We start from the raw sequence: 18,759 nt of genomic DNA, 5'->3' as shown, positions 1-18,759 counted from the left end.
CTGATCGGTTACTATGGTAAAAAGAAAGCTGAGCGCTGATTCATTACTATGGCAATTAAAGACCATTTCACCATAAGACAGATATAATGTAGGCCCGATAAGCATACCTCTCAAGTTTTCCAAAATTGTAAGAGAGAAATGATGAGGCATGGATAATTTCGGACCACGCCTCTAGCTACACCCAGCTACAAGCTCTTTCTACCCCGGCAGGAGGAGATATCAGAGGAGGGATGGTGGCAGTGAGAGACATTCAGCAGACGCCCGAGGCTGCAAGACGTAAATTAAATCCGGGACAGTTAAGATCTATGGTTTTATTTTTCATTTATTTATTGTTCATTCATTTATACAGTGCCTTGAGAAAGTATTCGGCCCCCTGGAACTTTTCAACCTTTTCCCACATATCATGTTTCAAACATAAAGATACCAAATGTAAATTTTTGGTGAAGAATCAACAACAAGTGGAACACAATTGTGAAGTTGAACGAAATTTATTGGTTATTTTAAATTTTTGTGGAAATTTTTGTGGACACCTATCCATTATTAATCCAATAGTAGGAAAGGGTTAAAAATACACATACACATTAAGAATAAAGTATTTTAATGAAAGAACGAAAGACACATGGTTTTATTATCTTTATTGTGCGCTCAATCCACCTGAAGACCCTCGTTCTCCTGAAAAAAAAAATTCCAAAAAAAAGCAACAATATCCCATACCTGTCCGCCGTACAGTCATGTCCCACGCTATAAATCCATCTGAAGCGGTCAAATTAATTTACAACCAGGAGCGGTGCTGATGCTGCCGCTCCTGGCTGTAAACGACTGGGGAATGAATGAAATGAAGGTAACGGAGCTTCGGGGACTTGCGGTGCCGTCACTGAAGCTGCGCCTCCTGTTGGCATAAACTCATTTGAACTGTAGCGTGGGAATTTTTCTGCATATTTTCCCATACTACAGTTCATATAAGTTTATGCCACCAGACGGCGCAGCTTCGGTGACGGCACCGCTAGTCACTGAAGCTCCTCCCCCTGCATTTAATTCATTTCCCAGTGTTTTACAGCCGGGAGCGGCAGCATTAGCAGCGCTCCCGGTTGTAGCTGTATTTAACCCCTTCAGATGGATTACTGAGACATGACTGTACGGCAGACAGGTATGGGATATTGTTGTTTTTTGAATTTTTTTTCAGGAGAACAAGGGTCTTCAGGTGGTTTGAGCATACAATAAAGTTAATAAAACCCTGTGTCTTTCTTTCTTTCAATACTTTATTCTTATATGTGTGTGTGTGTGTGTGTGTTTAACCCTTTCCTACTACTGGATTAATAATGGATAGGTGTCTTATTGACTCCTCTCCATTATTAACCAGGCTTAATGTCACCTTACAATAGCAAGGCGACATTAACCCCTTATTACCCCATATCCCACCGCTACAGGGGAATGGGAAGAGAGAGGCTAAGTGCCGGAATAGGCACATCTTACAGATTTGCCTTTTCTGGCGTGGCTGGAGGAAGATGTTTTTAGCCAGGGGGGCAATAACCATGGTCCCTCTCTAGGCTAATAATATTCTGCCCTCAATCACTGGCTTTCCCACTCTGGTGGAGAAAATTGCGTGGGAGCCCACACCAGTTTTTTCCGTGATTTAACCCTTTATTTTAACACCTAGAGCTCCCAAATTTTGCACACACACACTACTAACATTATTAGTGAGGAATATTTAAAAATATAACGGCTATGAAATGGTTTACTGTATGTAAACCATGTCTCATATCCTGTCAGGTTCGGTAAGGACTTAGCAAAAGACGGCAATTGAATTACCTGCTTTTATGCTATCTAGCGCTGTATGAAATATGAATATATGTATATATATATATGTGTCTCACTGACATATATATATATATATATAGAGAGAGAGAGAGACTATATATATATGTTTTCAACAATATTTGAGCCCATTGATCCATTATATGTCCATTTTGCAAGCCGCGTACGGATGCCATACGGATGCCATACGGAGGTTTACATGCGCAAAATACGCAGCCACACCTTGCCTACGGATGACATACAGATCACTGCTCAGGGACCATTTCTGCGTATTTGGTCCATAAAAAACAGACCGTATTTTTATACGTTGTATATGACTCCAGCCTAATATACATAAAAACATAATAACCTTTAACTTGTCATACAGCACAAAACTTTATAAACATAGCCATGTGTCAAGTAATTGGAATTGCTCGCTTTCTTTTCTTCATCTTATTCAGATGACAAGATGACTTCTCACAGCCATAGCTTGTCTTTGCAGACTTTTGTTTTCTGTGGTCTAGCGTAACACATCCCAAAATGGCAAACCTGAACAGTAAAGTTTTTGATCATGTTTTTGATAATTAACCAGCCTTGCTAACTCTGACAGCTGAGGATTGCAGCCCTCAGCTGTGAGTTTTGTCTGGCTGGTTATCAAACAGAGAGAGGGACTTCTTCTTTTTTATTATTTATTTAAAGCACAGGCACCAGCCAATGAATACTCCCATCAGCCGCCACCTGCTCTCAATGTTATTAGTGGCAGCAGGCATAGGTGGAAGGGAGCAGTAGTCCAATCAGCCTAAGCCAGTGATAGGAGGTAAACTTTTTACTTCTGATCACAGCTGCAGGCTCACGCTGTCATTTGACAGCATGGGAACCGCTACTGTCTGACCAGCGGTTATGATTTTACTGCCGATCACAGTCACAGTGTTTGCAGTGCTGTCATGGACATGGCAGCTTGGCAAACACTGGATGTTCTGACCTCCCATTCAAGTGAATGGGTTCGGGTCTGGATACTGTTCTCATACCCGAACTCAAACTCTTTTTAACCGTTAGGCTCAACCCACCAGACCCGAACATCCTTAGGTCCACCTATCTCTAGTCCCAAACAGCAGTGTCATTATACTGCTACTGAATAAAAATATTTCCCCTATGCTGAGCCTCTGAATAAATTGCCCCTAACTATTTTCACTGCACAAAATATAACCAACTAATTGCCCCTCTTGTCGTACACACCCCTTAAAGAGGCCCCCCTCATCACATTCCAGTATGATACATACAGTACCCCCTCATCACATTCCCCTCCTTGGTATACTGTCTCCTCCTGGCTAAGCTATTACACTGTCCCCTCATCCTGTCTTTCAATAAAGTCAGTGTTTTGTGTCTGCCTCGTCATCTACTGTACCGTATTTGAGTCCTGCCTGGCGGTGTCATTCAGGCATTGCTACACCGCTACTGATCCTAGTGTGTCTTCACCCTTCCCTTCTCATACTGTTTCCTCATACATGCCTCCCATCCTTTCCTTGCTCTCCAAACTGTGTCCTCAAATTTCTCCCACTTCCCAGTTACAATAAATCTTCGGTGACTTCTGCTCCATGGTATGCACTGACTTTACCCAGCTCTCCCTGGCTTCTGAATGTCTCTGTATACTGCATTGATTTTCCATGGTATGCACTGACTTTACCCAGCTCTCCCTGGCTTCTGAATGTCTCTGTATACTGCATTGATTTTCCATGGTATGCACTGACTTTACCCAGCTCTCCCTGGCTTCTGAATGTCTCTGTATATTGCACTGGCTTTTCTATGCTTCCCCTGGATCTGAGTGTCTTGGTGCAGCACATATAATCCTTTTAGTATGCTTTCTTACCTATGAGCTTGTTTCCATGACCTGTTTTGATGTATCTCATTGTGTGATCCTGGCATCTCTTTGAGTGGTCAGTCTTACCCCACCCTCACTTTATGACCTTTGCTTAACTCTCTACATCTGGTCTCCCATACCCAGCCACCCCCTCATTCACACCTGATTGCCCTTAACTGGGGATATATTCACATGCAGGAGTCTGCTATAGACTCAGTCTGCTGCAAATCATCTTTTAACCTCCATCTTTTAAATTACATCTTTTTAATTATGATTCTGAATTAGACTGAATTGGACTGGAATTGACTGGAAGGTAACAGAACACTAACCACTACAATGTTTCGGTTTCTTTTCTTTCACCCCCATACTACTTTCCTTCTTACAATCTCCTGCAATCCCTCCTCCTAGTAAGGAACTAGTCATTTCTTCCTCCATACTCCCCAGCCATCTCACCTTCTCCTCAGAACTGTTCCTCCACATACAATCCTTTTTCTCCAGACACACACGGCCGCATCATGTCCTATCCTGCTCCCACCTTCTAATGATCTGTCTGTTACTCCTCATTGCTGGTGACATATCCCCAAATCCCGGCCCTCCCCAATTCATCCCCACACTCGTTTCTAACCCCCTGCCACGATCCTCCGCACGTTTTCCCAACCACGACAACCTCATACCCATTCATCCAGCCCCCACTCCCCAGCTCCCCCTACTTGGAGCACTATGGAACGCACGCTCCATCTGCAACAAACTGACATTTATCCATGACCTCTTCATCACCAACAAACTCTCCTTCCTCGGCCTCACTGAAACCTGGCTCACCCCCTCTGACTCGGCCTCTCCAGCTGCACTCTCCTATGGCGGATTCCACCTCTCTCACACCCCTCGCCCCAGCAACAAACGCGGTGGAGGAGTTGGCTTGCTCCTGTCCGACACCTGCTCCTTCACTCCAATCCCGCTACCACCCTCCGCTACTCTTCCCTCGTTTGAGGTGCACTCTGTCCGCATCTATTCCCCCTCCAACCTCCAGCTGGCTGTCATCTACCGCCCCCCAGAACTAGCCATCTCCACCTTTCTCGACCACTTCACCACCTGGCTACTTCATTTCCTCTCTGTTGACATCCCCACTATCATCATGGGTGATTTCAATGTCCCCATTGACACTTTCACCTCAGCTACCTCTAAACTTTTATCACTGACTGCCTCCTTTGGCCTCACTCAATGGTCCTCTGAGGCCACTCACAAAGATGGCCACACGCTGGACCTCATCTTCACCCGCCTCTGCTCCCTTACTAATCTCACTAACACACCCCTCCCCCTGTCTGACCACAACCTACTGACATTCTCGTCCCTCTCCTCTCCTAGTGTGCAACCCCCACTCCACAAACTCACTCACCCTCGCAGAAATCTCAAACATCTCAACTTACAATCACTCTCGGAGTCCCTTCTCCCTCTCACAGACATAGCTTCCCTTCATGACACAGATGCTGCTGCCACTTTTTATAACACCACAATAACAACAACACTCGATTCGGCCGCCCCACTCATGCATAGTAAAACTCGTACAATTAACAGGCAGCCCTGGCTGACCAGCCTGACCAAAGAATTGAGACGGGCTTCCAGGATTGCTGAGCGGAGATGGAAGCGATCCCACTCTGCCGACCACTTCACTGCATACAAGCAGTCCCTTGCCAGCTTCAAGTCTGCGCTCACTGCCGCAAAACAAACTTACTTCTCATCCCTCATATCCTCCCTGTCCCACAACCCTAAACATAGTTACATAGTTACATAGTTACATAGTTATTAAGGTTGAAGGAAGACTAAATGTCCATCTAGTTCAACCCATAGCCTAACCTAACATGCCCTAACATGTTGATCCAGAGGAAGGCAAAAAAACCCCATGTGCAAAGAGTAAGCTCCACATTGGGGAAAAAAATTCCTTCCCGACTCCACATACGGCAATCAGACTAGTTCCCTGGATCAACGCCCTATCAAGGAATCTAGTGTATATACCCTGTAACATTATACTTTTCCAGAAAGGTATCCAGTCCCCTCTTAAATTTAAGTAATGAATCACTCATTACAACATCACACGGCAGAGAGTTCCATAGTCTCACTGCTCTTACAGTAAAGAATCCGTGTCTGTTATTATGCTTAAACCTTTTTTCCTCCAACCGCAGAGGATGCCCCCTTGTCCCTGTTTCAGGTCTATGATTAAAAAGATCATCAGAAAGGTCTTTGTACTGTCCCCTCATATATTTATACATTAAAATGAGATCACCCCTTAGTCTTCGTTTTTCCAAGTGTTGAAACAGCTTTTCAACACTTTCAATTCTCTACTCCGTCCCCCCGCACCTCCTCCCTCCCCCTCATTTCTGCTGATGACTTCGCCTCTTTCTTTAAACAGAAGATCGATACGATCAGAGAAAGCTTTGGCCCACAGCGCCCACTGCCCCTCTTAGCTGCTCAACCCTGCTCCTCCAAAACCAGCTTCTCCACCATGACAGAAGATCAGCTCTCCACCCTCCTGTCAAGATCACACCTCACCACCTGCACGCTTGACCCGCTCCCATCCCACCTCATCCCTAACCTTTCCACGGTCTTCATCCCAACCCTAACGCACCTCTTCAACCTCTCACTCACAACAGGTGTCTTTCCCTCAGCCTTCAAGCATGCCAAGATCACACCCATCCTCAAAAAGCCCTCCCTCGACCCATCCTCTGTGTCTAGCTATCGCCCAATATCTCTTCTCCCTTATGCCTCCAAATTGCTGGAGCAACACGTCCATCTTGAACTGTCCTCCCACTTCTCCTCCTGCTCCCTCTTTGATCGGTTACAATCAGGCTTCCGTTCCTATCACTCAACTGAAACTGCCCTAACTAAAGTCACCAATGACCTACTAACTGCCAGGAGCAAGCGACACTACTCTGTCCTCCTTCTCCTGGACTTGTCTTCTGACTTTGACACTGTTGACCACTCCCTTTTGCTACAAATCCTCTCATCCCTTGGCATCACAGACTTGGCCCTTTCCTGGATCTCGTCATATCTAACAGACCGAACATTCAGTGTCTCCCTCCCCCACACCACCTCCTCACTTCGCCCCTTGTCAGTCGGTGTTCCTCAAGGCTCTGTTCTAGGACCCCTACTCTTCTCCATCTACACTTTCGGCCTGGGACAGCTCATAGAATCCCACGGTATGCAGTACCATCTCTACGCTGACGACACGCAGATCTACCTCTCCGGACCTGACCTCTCCTCCTTGCTTACCAAAATCCCGCACTGTCTGTCTGCCATTTCAGCCTTCTTTTCTGCTCGCTTTCTACAACTGAACATGGACAAAACAGAATTCATCATCTTTCCCCCATCTCACTCTACCCCTCCACCAGACCTATCCATCAATGTCAATGGCTGCTCACTATCCCCAGTCCCACTCGCCCGGTGCCTCGGGGTGATCCTCGACTCTGCCCTCTCTTTCAAGCCACATATCCAAGCCCTTGCCTCCTCCTGTCGTCTCAAACTCAAAAATATTTCCCGGATCCGTGCTTTCCTTGACCGCAACACTGCAAAAACGCTAGTGCATGCCCTTATCATCTCCCGCCTCGACTACTGCAACCTCCTACTCTCTGGACTCCCCTCTAGCACTCTGGCACCACTCCAATCCATCCTACACTCTGCTGCCCGACTAATCCACCTGTCCCCCCGCTATTCCCCAGCCTCTCCCCTGTGTCAAGCCCTTCACTGGCTTCCTATCGCCCAGAGACTCCAGTTCAAAACCCTCACACTGACATACAAAGCCATCCACAACCTGTCTCCTCCATACATCTGTGACATGGTCTCCCGGTACCTACCTACACGCGACCTCCGATCCTCCCAAGACCTCCTTCTCTACTCCCCTCTCATCTCTTCTTCCCATAACCGCATCCAAGACTTCTCCCGTGCTTCCCCCATACTCTGGAACTCTCTACCCCAACACATCAGACTTGCGCCTACCATAGAAACCTTCAAAAAGAACCTGAAGACTCATCTCTTCCGACAAGCCTACAGCCTGCAGTGATCCTCAACCTACTGAACAGCCGCACAGCCAGCTCTTCCCTCTCCTAGTGTATCCTTAGCCATCCCCTGCAGACTGTGAGCCCTCACAGGCAGGATCCTCCCTCCTTATGTACTCGTGTGCCTTGTTATCTGCTCATGTTTAATGTATTTGTCTATATTTGCCCCGTATTCACATGTAAAGTGCCATGGAATAAATGGCGCTATAAAAATGTATAATAATAATAATAATAATAATAATAATATGGCCTGATCACTTTGCTGACGTCGCCCTGACACAGCAGTCATGGCTTTAATTATACTTGCATCTGAAAGAGACACCTTGGAAAGCTGCATCAGGCGGCCCGAAGGCACCTCCCGGCCGACTGCGCCAGGGGCACATGCCCCCTAGATATTCCTCTGTACTTAGGATATATAACAGAACAGTTTTCCGCTGGTGTTTATATAATTATGGATACAATCAATCACCAAGAACTGAGGACAGGCAGCTTTTATCTCAAGACAGAAGCGGCTCTTATCACATACAACAAAAAAGGAAAAACTTCTTTGCATCTTTCTTATTTGTCAGGCATAGTGATACATCACAGAGTAGATATACTAAATAGGAACGCGACCTTGGGGAGGAAGCAATATGTGACTCAATTTCTAGTTGAAAGAAGATTAATTTAGCATCCAAATAAGAACTGGGACCCACAGCCGCCGAGCCCACGGCAAAGTATTTATAGGATTACATTATATCCTTGCAAAAAAACTCCTTATGTCATCCATTCACTGAAAAGTTACTCTGTTATACGGGTGGTCTAGTGTTAGAAAAACGTGAGTGCTTTTTATACAAAAACAGCTCCACATTTGCCTACTGGTTGTATGCTTTATTGTAGTCAGCTCGATTGACAGGAATGGGGCTGAGCTGCAATACCAAACACAACCTCTAGACAGGAGTAGCGCTGTTTTGGGAAGGATGCAGTCATGTTTTTCTTATCCTGGGTGACCATTTTTAAGGTGATTTTCTGCTCATACTTGAAGGTATAAATAGTCACAATAGTCTTCTCATATATGGCAGGAAGATATATATAGTTAGCCATTTTGAAAACTGCTCAGATCTGTCACTAGTCATCTAGTCACTCCATTCTCTATCAATGTTTTTTATGCTTCTCCGATAGTCTGGGAATTGGTAGGAAAACTCTTCTTACTCTGCAGTTTACTGCTTGGTAGCAGAGGCGTAGCTAGGGTTTTGGTCCAGGGGGGGCGAAGCTTCTGAGTGGCCCCTAACCAGATAACCTTGATTACAACTCGATGACGCCCCCTAATAGTGGAGGAGAACCTCAGCAGATGACCGCGCTGTTACTGAAGATAATCTCTATATAACGACCAACATGGATATTACCGCCATACGGTCAGTGGTATATACCAGCCCTACAGAGCATATAAGAGATCACAACACAGTTATTGATAATGTCTTACCGTTGACGTTCTTTATGATGGAATCGTCACTTTTCCCGTCTTTTCCATCTAGCCCAGACCGACATGACAGCTTCTTCCAGCTACAACTTGTCTGCAGAGAAAACAACAAAGACACGTTTCACTTCTCACATTCCAGCCATCACCATCTATTCTCAACCTGCACAAACCCCTAATCCTGCTGATACCCTAATACTGAGCCGCTGCTGCCATATATTTCCCTATTACTACACCTGATACCCCAATACTGAGCCGCTGCTGCCCTATGTGTCCCTATTACTGCCCAATACCCCAATACTGAGCCGCTGCTGCCGTATGTGTCCCTATTACTGCACCTGATATCCCAATACTGAGCCGCTGCTGCCATATGTGTCCCTATTACTGCCCCTGATACCCCAATACTGAGCCTCTGCTGCCGTATGTGTCCCTATTACTGCCCCTGATACCCCAATACTGAGCCGCTGCTGCCGTATGTGTCCCTATTACTGCCCCTGATACCCCAATACTGAGCCGCTGCTGCCGTATGTTCCCCTATTACTGCACCTGATACCCCAATACTGAGCCGCTGCTGCCGTATGTGACCCTATTACTGCACCTGATACCACAATACTGAGCTGCTGCTGCCATATGTGTCCCTATTACTGCCCCTGATATCCCAATACTGAGCCGCTGCTGCCGTATGTGTCCCTATTACTGCCCCTGATACCCCAATACTGAGCCGCTGCTGCCGTATGTTCCCCTATTACTGCACCTGATACCCCAATACTGAGCCGCTGCTGCCGTATGTGACCCTATTACTGCACCTACTCTGTGGTTCTCTGTACCCTCTAAATTCTAAAGCACCCCTCTATAATATAGTAATGCTGGGTGCAAGTGCCCTAGAAAAGAGCCCACATTTTGCCCCTAGAAAGTAATAATGCCCTCTGTGTGCCCCTTTGATAGTCACAGTAACCTGAGTTCCCCTATTTCAATAAGTGCCCACTTTACATTTAATAATGTCCCGAGTCTCCCCCCCGTACAGCTCCCCTATACACAGTATAATGCCCCCTAACTGTATAGTACCACCCACACAGTATACTGACGCCTTAGTAGCCTTCAAACTGTTTGATGGCTCCAACACTGTAATCCCCATACTGTATGATGGCCCCATAGATAAACGCCATATAGTATAATGTGCCAGATAGTCCTCAATATAGCACAAGGCAGCACCCCTATAGGCAGACCCTGTAGTATAAGGCAGCACCCCCCATAGGCAGATCCTACAGAATAAGGCAGCACTCCCCCCTCTAGGCAGATCCTGTATAATAAGGCAGCACTCCCCCCATAGGCAGATCCTGTAGAATAAGGCAGTGCTCCCCCCTATAGGCAGATCCTGCAGAATAAGGCAGCACTCCCCCCTCTAGGCAGATTCTGTATATAAGGCAGCACTCCCCCCATAAGCAGATCCTGTAGAATAAGGCAGCACCCCCCGCTATAGGCAGATCCTGTATATAAGGCAGAATCCCCCATAGGCAGATACTCTACTGTATATAAGGCAGCACCCCCCATAGGCAGATCCCGTATATAAGGCAGCACCCCTATAGGCAGATCCCGTATATAAGGCAGCACCCCCATAGGCAGATCCCGTATATAAGGCAGAACCCCCCCAAATAGGCAGATCCTATTAATAAGGCAGCCCCCCCCCAATAGACAGATCCTATTAATAAGGCAGCACCCCCCCCCAATAGACAGATCCTATTAATAAGGCAGCACCCCCCCCCCAATAGACAGATCCTATTAATAAGGCAGCACCCCCCCATAGACGGATCCTATTAATAAGGCAGCACCCCCCCCCCAATAGACAGATCCTATTAATAAGGCAGTACCCCCCCAAATAGACAGATGCTATTAATAAGGCAGCCCCCCCCAATAGACAGATCCTATTAATAAGGCAGCACCCCCCCCCCAATAGACAGATGCTATTAATAAGGCAGCACCCCCCCCCATAGACAGATCCTATTAATAAGGCAGCACCCCCCCCAATAGACAGATCCTATTAATAAGGCAGCACCCCCCCCCAATAGACAGATCCTATTAATAAGGCAGCACACCCCCCAAATAGACAGATCCTATTAATAAGGCAGCACCCCCCCAATAGACAGATCCTATTAATAAGGCAGCACCCCCCCCCCCCAATAGACAGATCCTATTAATAAGGCAGCACCCCCCCCAATAGACAGATCCTATTAATAAATACTCACCTCTCTTCCTCCTTATTCTTCCAGCGGCGCTCCCTGCTCCCGCTCACATCTACACTGACTGCGGGCGCCGGACAGTGACGTCATCGCGCCCGCTGTCAGTGTGGGGGATGATGGGAGAAGGAGCGCAGTGCAGCGCTCCTTCCCTCATCACTGCGGTGAGCTGTATCGGCTAGATGCCGATACAGCTCACATTGCGATAGTGGGCGGGGGGCCCACTGCTGGCACCGGGCCCCCCCGCCTGCTCAGGAGCCCTATAGCGGCAGAGCAGGGAGATCGATTCTCCCTGCCCTGTCGCAGAATGTAACTGCATCGGCGCGCTGCGCGCGCCGATGCAATTACAGTAGCGTAGCTCCGGGTGGGCCCCCTCAGAGCACCGGGCCCGGGGCGATGGCCCCCTCTGCCCCCCCCCGGTAGCTACGCTACTGCTTGGTAGAATATATTTATAATATTCCTACAGGGGTATTTCAAGATTAAAGGGTTGTACACTACTAGACAACCCCTTATTAATTGCCCGAATGTGCTACATAAATGAAAAAAAAGTATACTTACCTCCAACACCAGCGGCGCTCCACCGTTGTGAGCCCAATGCTACCGCCAGTCTCATGATACTATCAAAGTCCCATTAGTACTGCAGCAAATCTGCAGCCACTAATTTTCAGCGGCCTTCATAATTATGCTCAACTGTACGAACAGTGTTTCTTCCGCTGATACATAATTGTGAATGCTTCAGCCGATCAATAGCCACTGAGTGACTGCAGCGGTCACGTCACTTTGCAGGGTGCATAGGGCTCACATTCCTGAAGTTGATCCAGTCCAGGATAAGTATACATATTATTTTTTATTATGCATATTTGGACCATTAGTAAAGGTGTTGTTCTATATACAGTACAGACCAAAAGTTTGGACACACCTTCTCATTTAAAGATTTTTCTGTATTTTCATGACTATGAAAATTGTACATTCACGCTGAAGGCATCAAAACTATGAATTAACACATGTGCAATTATATACTTAACAAAAAAGTGTGAAACAACTGCAATTATGTCTTATATTCTAGGTTCTTCAAAGTAGTCACCTTTTGCTTTGATGACTGCTTTGCACACTCTTGGCCTTCTCTTGATGAGCTTCAAGAGGTAGTTACCGGGAATGGTTTTGACTTCACAGGTGTGCCCTCTCAGGTTTAATAAGTGGGATTTCTTGCCTTATAAATGGGGTTGGGACCATCAGTTGTGTTGTGCAGAAGTCTGGTGGATACACAGCTGATAGTCCTACTGAATAAACTGTTAGAATTTGTATTATGGCAAGAAAACAGCAGCTAAGTAAAGAAAAACGAGTGGCCATCAGTACTTTCAGAAATGAAGGTCAGTCAGTCCAAAAAATTGGGAAAACTTTGAAAGTGTCCCCAAGTGCAGTGTCAAAAACCATCAAGCGCTACAAAGAAACTGGCTCAGATGAGGACCACCCCAGGAAAGGAAGACCAAGAGTCACCTCTGCTTCTGAGGATAAGTTTATCCGAGTCACCAGCCTCAGAAATCGCAGGATAACAGCAGCTCAGATTAGAGACCAGGTCAATGCCACACAGAGTTCTAGCAGCAGACACATCTCTACAACAACTGTTAAGAGGAGACTTTGTGCAGCAGGCCTTCTGTTGTGAATTTCTGTTATCGAACTCCCTCCTGTGGTCATGAATGGTACTTCGGCGAGTTCTGTCCATGGACTCCCTCTGGTGGCTGTGAGTGGAGCTGCTGGTTCTGAGGTTCCTTCCACAGGTGACTTAGTTTATTCTTTGGCTGGCTGCTCTATTTAACTCCACTCAGATCGTTACTCCATGCCAGCGTTCAATGTTCTTGTACTGGTTCAGTTCGCTCTTGGATCTTTCTGGTGACCTGTCTACTCCAGCAGAAGCTAAGTCCCAACTTGTTAATTATTTGTTCATTGTTTTCTTGTCCAGCTTGCTATCTTGATTTTGCCTTGCTAGCTGGAAGCTCTGGGATGCAGAGTGGCACCTCCGCAGAGTGGCACCTCCGCACCGTGAGTCGGTGCGGGGGTCTTTTTGCACACTCTGTATGGTCTTTTTGTAGTTTTTGTGCTGACCGCAAAGATACCTTTCCTATCCTCAGTCTGTTTAGTAAGTCTGGCCTCCTTTGCTGAAACCTGTTTCATTTCTGTGTTTGTGACTTTCATCTTACTCACAGTCAATATAAGTGGGGGGCTGCCTTTTCCTTTGGGGAATTTCTCCGAGGCAAGGTAGGCTTTATTTTCTTTCTCTAGGGCTAGTTAGCTCTTAGGCTGTGAAGAGGCGTCTAGGCCGAGTTAGGTACGCTCCACGGCTATTTCTAGTGTGTGTGATAGGATTAGTGCTTGCGATCAGCAGAGCTCCCACTTCACAGAGTTTGTCCTGTGTTAGTTTAACCATCAGGTCGTTCCGGGTGCTCCTAACCACCAGGTCCTTAACAGTACAGCTGGCCCAAAGAGTTAATGCATCTCAACAGAGGGATAAGAGAAGTTCTGAGACCATTTTTTTTTCTCTGCAGTGTGTTTTGTCTTTCTTTTCCCCTTAACCTCTGGGAGGTTCAGGACACAGGTGTAGATATGGACATTCAGGGTCTGTCCTCTTGTGTGGATCATCTCACTGCAAGGGTACAAAACATTCAAGATTTTGTGGTTCGGAATCCGATGTTAGAGCCTAGAATTCCAATTCCTGATTTGTTTTCTGGGGATAGATCTAAGTTCCTGAATTTCAAAAATAATTGTAAACTGTTTCTTGCTTTGAAACCCCGCTCCTCTGGTGACCCCGTTCAACAGGTAAAAATCATTATTTCTTTGTTGCGTGGCGACCCTCAAGACTGGGCATTTTCTCTTGCGCCAGGAGATCCTGCATTGCATGATGTAAATGCGTTTTTCCTGGCGCTTGGATTGCTTTATGATGAACCAAATTCAGTGGATCAGGCAGAGAAAATCTTGCTGGCTTTGTGTCAGGGTCAGGATGAAGCGGAGGTATATTGTCAGAAGTTTAGAAAGTGGTCTGTGCTTACTCAGTGGAACGAGTGTGCCCTGGCGGCAATTTTCAGAAAGGGTCTTTCTGAAGCCCTTAAGGATGTCATGGTGGGATTTCCCACGCCTGCTGGTCTGAATGAGTCTATGTCCTTGGCCATTCAGATCGATCAGCGCTTGCGTGAGCGCAAAGCTGTGCACCATTTGGCGGTATTCTCTGAGCATAGGCCTGAGCCTATGCAATGTGATAGGACTTTGACCAGAGCTGAACGGCAAGAACACAGACGTCGGAATGGGCTGTGTTTTTACTGTGGTGATTCCACTCATGCTATCTCCGATTGTCCTAAGCGCACTAAGCGGTTCGCTAGGTCTGCCACCATTGGTACGGTACAGTCTAAATTTCTTTTGTCCGTTACTCTGATTTGCTCTTTGTCGTCCTATTCTGTTATGGCATTTGTGGATTCAGGCGCTGCCCTGAATTTGATGGACTTGGAGTTTGCCAGGCGCTGTGTTTTTTTCTTGGAGCCCTTGCAGTATCCTATTCCATTGAGAGGAATTGATGCTACGCCTTTGGCCAAGAATAAGCCTCAGTACTGGACTCAATTGACCATGTGCATGGCTCCTGCACATCAGGAGGATATTCGCTTTTTGGTGTTGCATAATCTGCATGATGTGGTCGTTTTGGGGTTGCCATGGCTACAGGTCCATAATCCAGTATTGGATTGGAAATCTATGTCTGTGTCCAGCTGGGGTTGTCAAGGGGTACATGGTGATGTTCCATTGCTGTCAATTTCGTCTTCCACTCCTTCTGAAGTCCCTGAGTTTTTGTCGGATTACCTGGATGTACAGTGGGGCAAAAAAGTATTTAGTCAGTCAGCAATAGTGCAAGTTCCACCACTTAACAAGATGAGAGGCGTCTGTAATTTACATCATAGGTAGACCTCAACTATGGGAGACAAACTGAGAAAAAAAAATCCAGAAAATCACATTGTCTGTTTTTTTAACATTTTATTTGCATATTATGGTGGAAAATAAGTATTTGGTCAGAAACAAACAATCAAGATTTCTGGCTCTCACAGACCTGTAACTTCTTCTTTAAGAGTCTCCTCTTTCCTCCACTCATTACCTGTAGTAATGGCACCTGTTTAAACTTGTTATCAGTATAAAAAGACACCTGTGCACACCCTCAAACAGTCTGACTCCAAACTCCACTATGGTGAAGACCAAAGAGCTGTCAAAGGACACCAGAAACAAAATTGTAGCCCTGCACCAGGCTGGGAAGACTGAATCTGCAATAGCCAACCAGCTTGGAGTGAAGAAATCAACAGTGGGAGCAATAATTAGAAAATGGAAGACATACAAGACCACTGATAATCTCCCTCGATCTGGGGCTCCACGCAAAATCCCACCCCGTGGGGTCAGAATGATCACAAGAACGGTGAGCAAAAATCCCAGAACCACGCGGGGGGACCTAGTGAATGAACTGCAGAGAGCTGGGACCAATGTAACAAGGCCTACCATAAGTAACACACTACGCCACCATGGACTCAGATCCTGCAGTGCCAGACGTGTCCCACTGCTTAAGCCAGTACATGTCCGGGCCCGTCTGAAGTTTGCTAGAGAGCATTTGGATGATCCAGAGGAGTTTGGGGAGAATGTCCTATGGTCTGATGAAACCAAACTGGAACTGTTTGGTAGAAACACAACTTGTCGTGTTGGGAGGAAAAAGAATACTGAGTTGCATCCATCAAACACCATACCTACTGTAAAGCATGGTGGTGGAAACATCATGCTTTGGGGCTGTTTCTCTGCAAAGGGGCCAGGACGACTGATCCAGGTACATGAAAGAATGAATGGGGCCATGTATCGTGAGATTTTGAGTGCAAACCTCCTTCCATCAGCAAGGGCATTGAAGATGAAACGTGGCTGGGTCTTTCAACATGACAATGATCCAAAGCACACCGCCAGGGCAACGAAGGAGTGGCTTCGTAAGAAGCATTTCAAGGTCCTGGAGTGGCCTAGCCAGTCTCCAGATCTCAACCCTATAGAAAACCTTTGGAGGGAGTAGAAAGTCCGTGTTGCCAAGCGAAAAGCCAAAAACATCACTGCTCTAGAGGAGATCTGCATGGAGGAATGGGCCAACATACCAACAACAGTGTGTGGCAACCTTGTGAAGACTTACAGAAAATGTTTGACCTCTGTCATTGCCAACAAAGGATATATTACAAAGTATTGAGATGAAATTTTGTTTCTGACCAAATACTTATTTTCCACCATAATATGCAAATAAAATGTTAAAAAAACAGACAATGTGATTTTCTGGATTTTTTTTTCTCAGTTTGTCTCCCATAGTTGAGGTCTACCTATGATGTAAATTACAGACGCCTCTCATCTTTTTAAGTGGTGGAACTTGCACTATTGCTGACTGACTAAATACTTTTTTTCCCCACTGTATTTGATGAGCCCAAGTCCAGTGCCCTACCTCCTCATAGGGATTGCGATTGTGCTATTAATTTGATTCCTGGTAGTAAGTTTTCTAAGGGCCGACTGTTCAATTTATCTGTGCCAGAGCACGCCGCGATGCGGAGTTATATAAAGGAATCCTTGGAGAAAGGTCATATTCGCCCGTCGTCATCACCATTGGGAGCAGGGTTCTTTTTTGTGACCAAGAAGGATGGTTCTTTGAGACCTTGTATTGATTACCGCCTTCTTAATAAAATTACAGTCAAATTTCAGTACCCTTTGCCGCTGCTGTCTGATTTGTTTGCTCGGATTAAGGGGGCTAGTTGGTTCACCAAGATAGATCTTCGAGGGGCATATAATCTTGTGCGTATTAAACAGGGCGATGAATGGAAAACAGCATTTAATATGCCCGAGGGCCATTTTGAGTACCTGGTGATGCCATTCGGGCTTTCTAATGCTCCATCTGTGTTTCAGTCCTTTATGCATGACATCTTCCGAAGGTACCTGGATAGATTCATGATTGTATATTTGGATGATATTTTGGTCTTTTCGGATGATTGGGAGTCTCATGTGAAGCAGGTCAGAATGGTGTTCCAGGTCCTTCGTGCGAATTCCTTGTTTGTGAAGGGGTCAAAATGTCTCTTTGGAGTTCATAAGGTTTCATTTTTGGGTTTCATTTTTTCCCCTTCTACTATGGAGATGGACCCTGTTAAAGTTCAGGCCATTTATGATTGGACTCAGCCGACATCTGTGAAGAGCCTGCAGAAGTTCCTGGGCTTTGCTAATTTTTACCGTCGCTTCATCACTAATTTTTCTAGTGTTGCTAAACCGTTGACTGATTTGACCAAGAAAGGTGCTGATGTGGTCAATTGGTCCTCTGCGGCCGTAGAGGCTTTTCAGGAGTTGAAGCGTCATTTTTCTTCTGCCCCTGTGTTGTGCCAGCCAGATGTTTCGCTCCCGTTTCAGGTCGAGGTTGATGCTTCTGAGATTGGTGCAGGGGCTGTTTTGTCTCAAAGAAGTTCTGATGGCTCGGTGATGAAACCATGTGCCTTCTTTTCTAGAAAGTTCTCGCCTGCTGAGCGCAATTATGATGTTGGCAATCGAGAGTTGTTGGCCATGAAGTGGGCATTCGAGGAGTGGCGACATTGGCTTGAAGGAGCCAAGCATCGCGTGGTGGTCTTGACGGATCACAAGAATTTGACTTATCTCGAGTCTGCCAAACAGTTGAATCCTAGACAGGCTCGATGGTCGCTGTTTTTCTCCCGTTTTGATTTTGTGGTTTCGTACCTTCCGGGCTCTAAGAATGTGAAGGCTGATGCCCTGTCAAGGAGTTTTGTGCCTGACTCTCCGGGTGTTCCTGAGCCGGCGGGTATTCTCAAAGAGGGGGTAATTTTGTCTGCCATCTCCCCTGATTTGCGGCGGGTGCTGCAGAAGTTTCAGGCTGATAGACCTGACCGTTGTCCATCGGATAAACTGTTTGTCCCTGATAGATGGACTAGTAGAGTTATCTCTGAGGTTCATTGTTCGGTGTTGGCTGGTCATCCTGGAATCTTTGGTACCAGAGATTTGGTGGCTAGATCCTTTTGGTGGCCTTCTTTGTCACGGGATGTGCGTTCTTTTGTGCAGTCCTGTGGGACTTGTGCTCGGGCTAAGCCCTGCTGTTCTCGTGCCAGTGGGTTGCTTTTGCCCTTGCCGGTCCCGAAGAGGCCCTGGACACATATTTCCATGGATTTTATTTCAGATCTCCCTGTCTCTCAAAGGATGTCGGTCATTTGGGTGGTTTGTGATCGCTTCTCTAAGATGGTCCATTTGGTACCCTTGTCTAAATTGCCTTCCTCCTCTGATTTGGTGCCATTGTTTTTCCAGCATGTGGTTCGTTTGCATGGCATTACGGAGAACATCGTC

The 18,759-nt window shown here is 46.3% G+C and overlaps 1 protein-coding gene across 2 annotated transcripts in view; it reads right to left on the bottom strand.

Moving 5' to 3' along the window:
* The window catches only part of LOC138657272 (histamine H2 receptor-like), a 155,139-nt gene that overhangs the window by 84,263 nt on the left and 52,117 nt on the right, over positions 1-18,759 (bottom strand). The window contains exon 1 of one of the 2 annotated variants that reach the window (XM_069744954.1): positions 9,161-9,237. The exons of the other annotated variant lie outside the window; for it this stretch is intronic. The gene's annotated coding sequence lies outside the window, so the exon portion shown is untranslated. Of the gene's footprint in view, positions 1-9,160; positions 9,238-18,759 lie in introns of those variants that run through there. 2 annotated transcript variants of the gene reach the window in all.

The sequence above is a fragment of the Ranitomeya imitator genome, chromosome 1, assembly GCF_032444005.1.
Source record: "Ranitomeya imitator isolate aRanImi1 chromosome 1, aRanImi1.pri, whole genome shotgun sequence".
Taxonomy (NCBI): Eukaryota; Metazoa; Chordata; class Amphibia; order Anura; family Dendrobatidae; genus Ranitomeya; species Ranitomeya imitator.
Note: the sequence above shows the minus strand (reverse complement) of the source record. Positions and strands in the feature narration are given on the sequence as shown.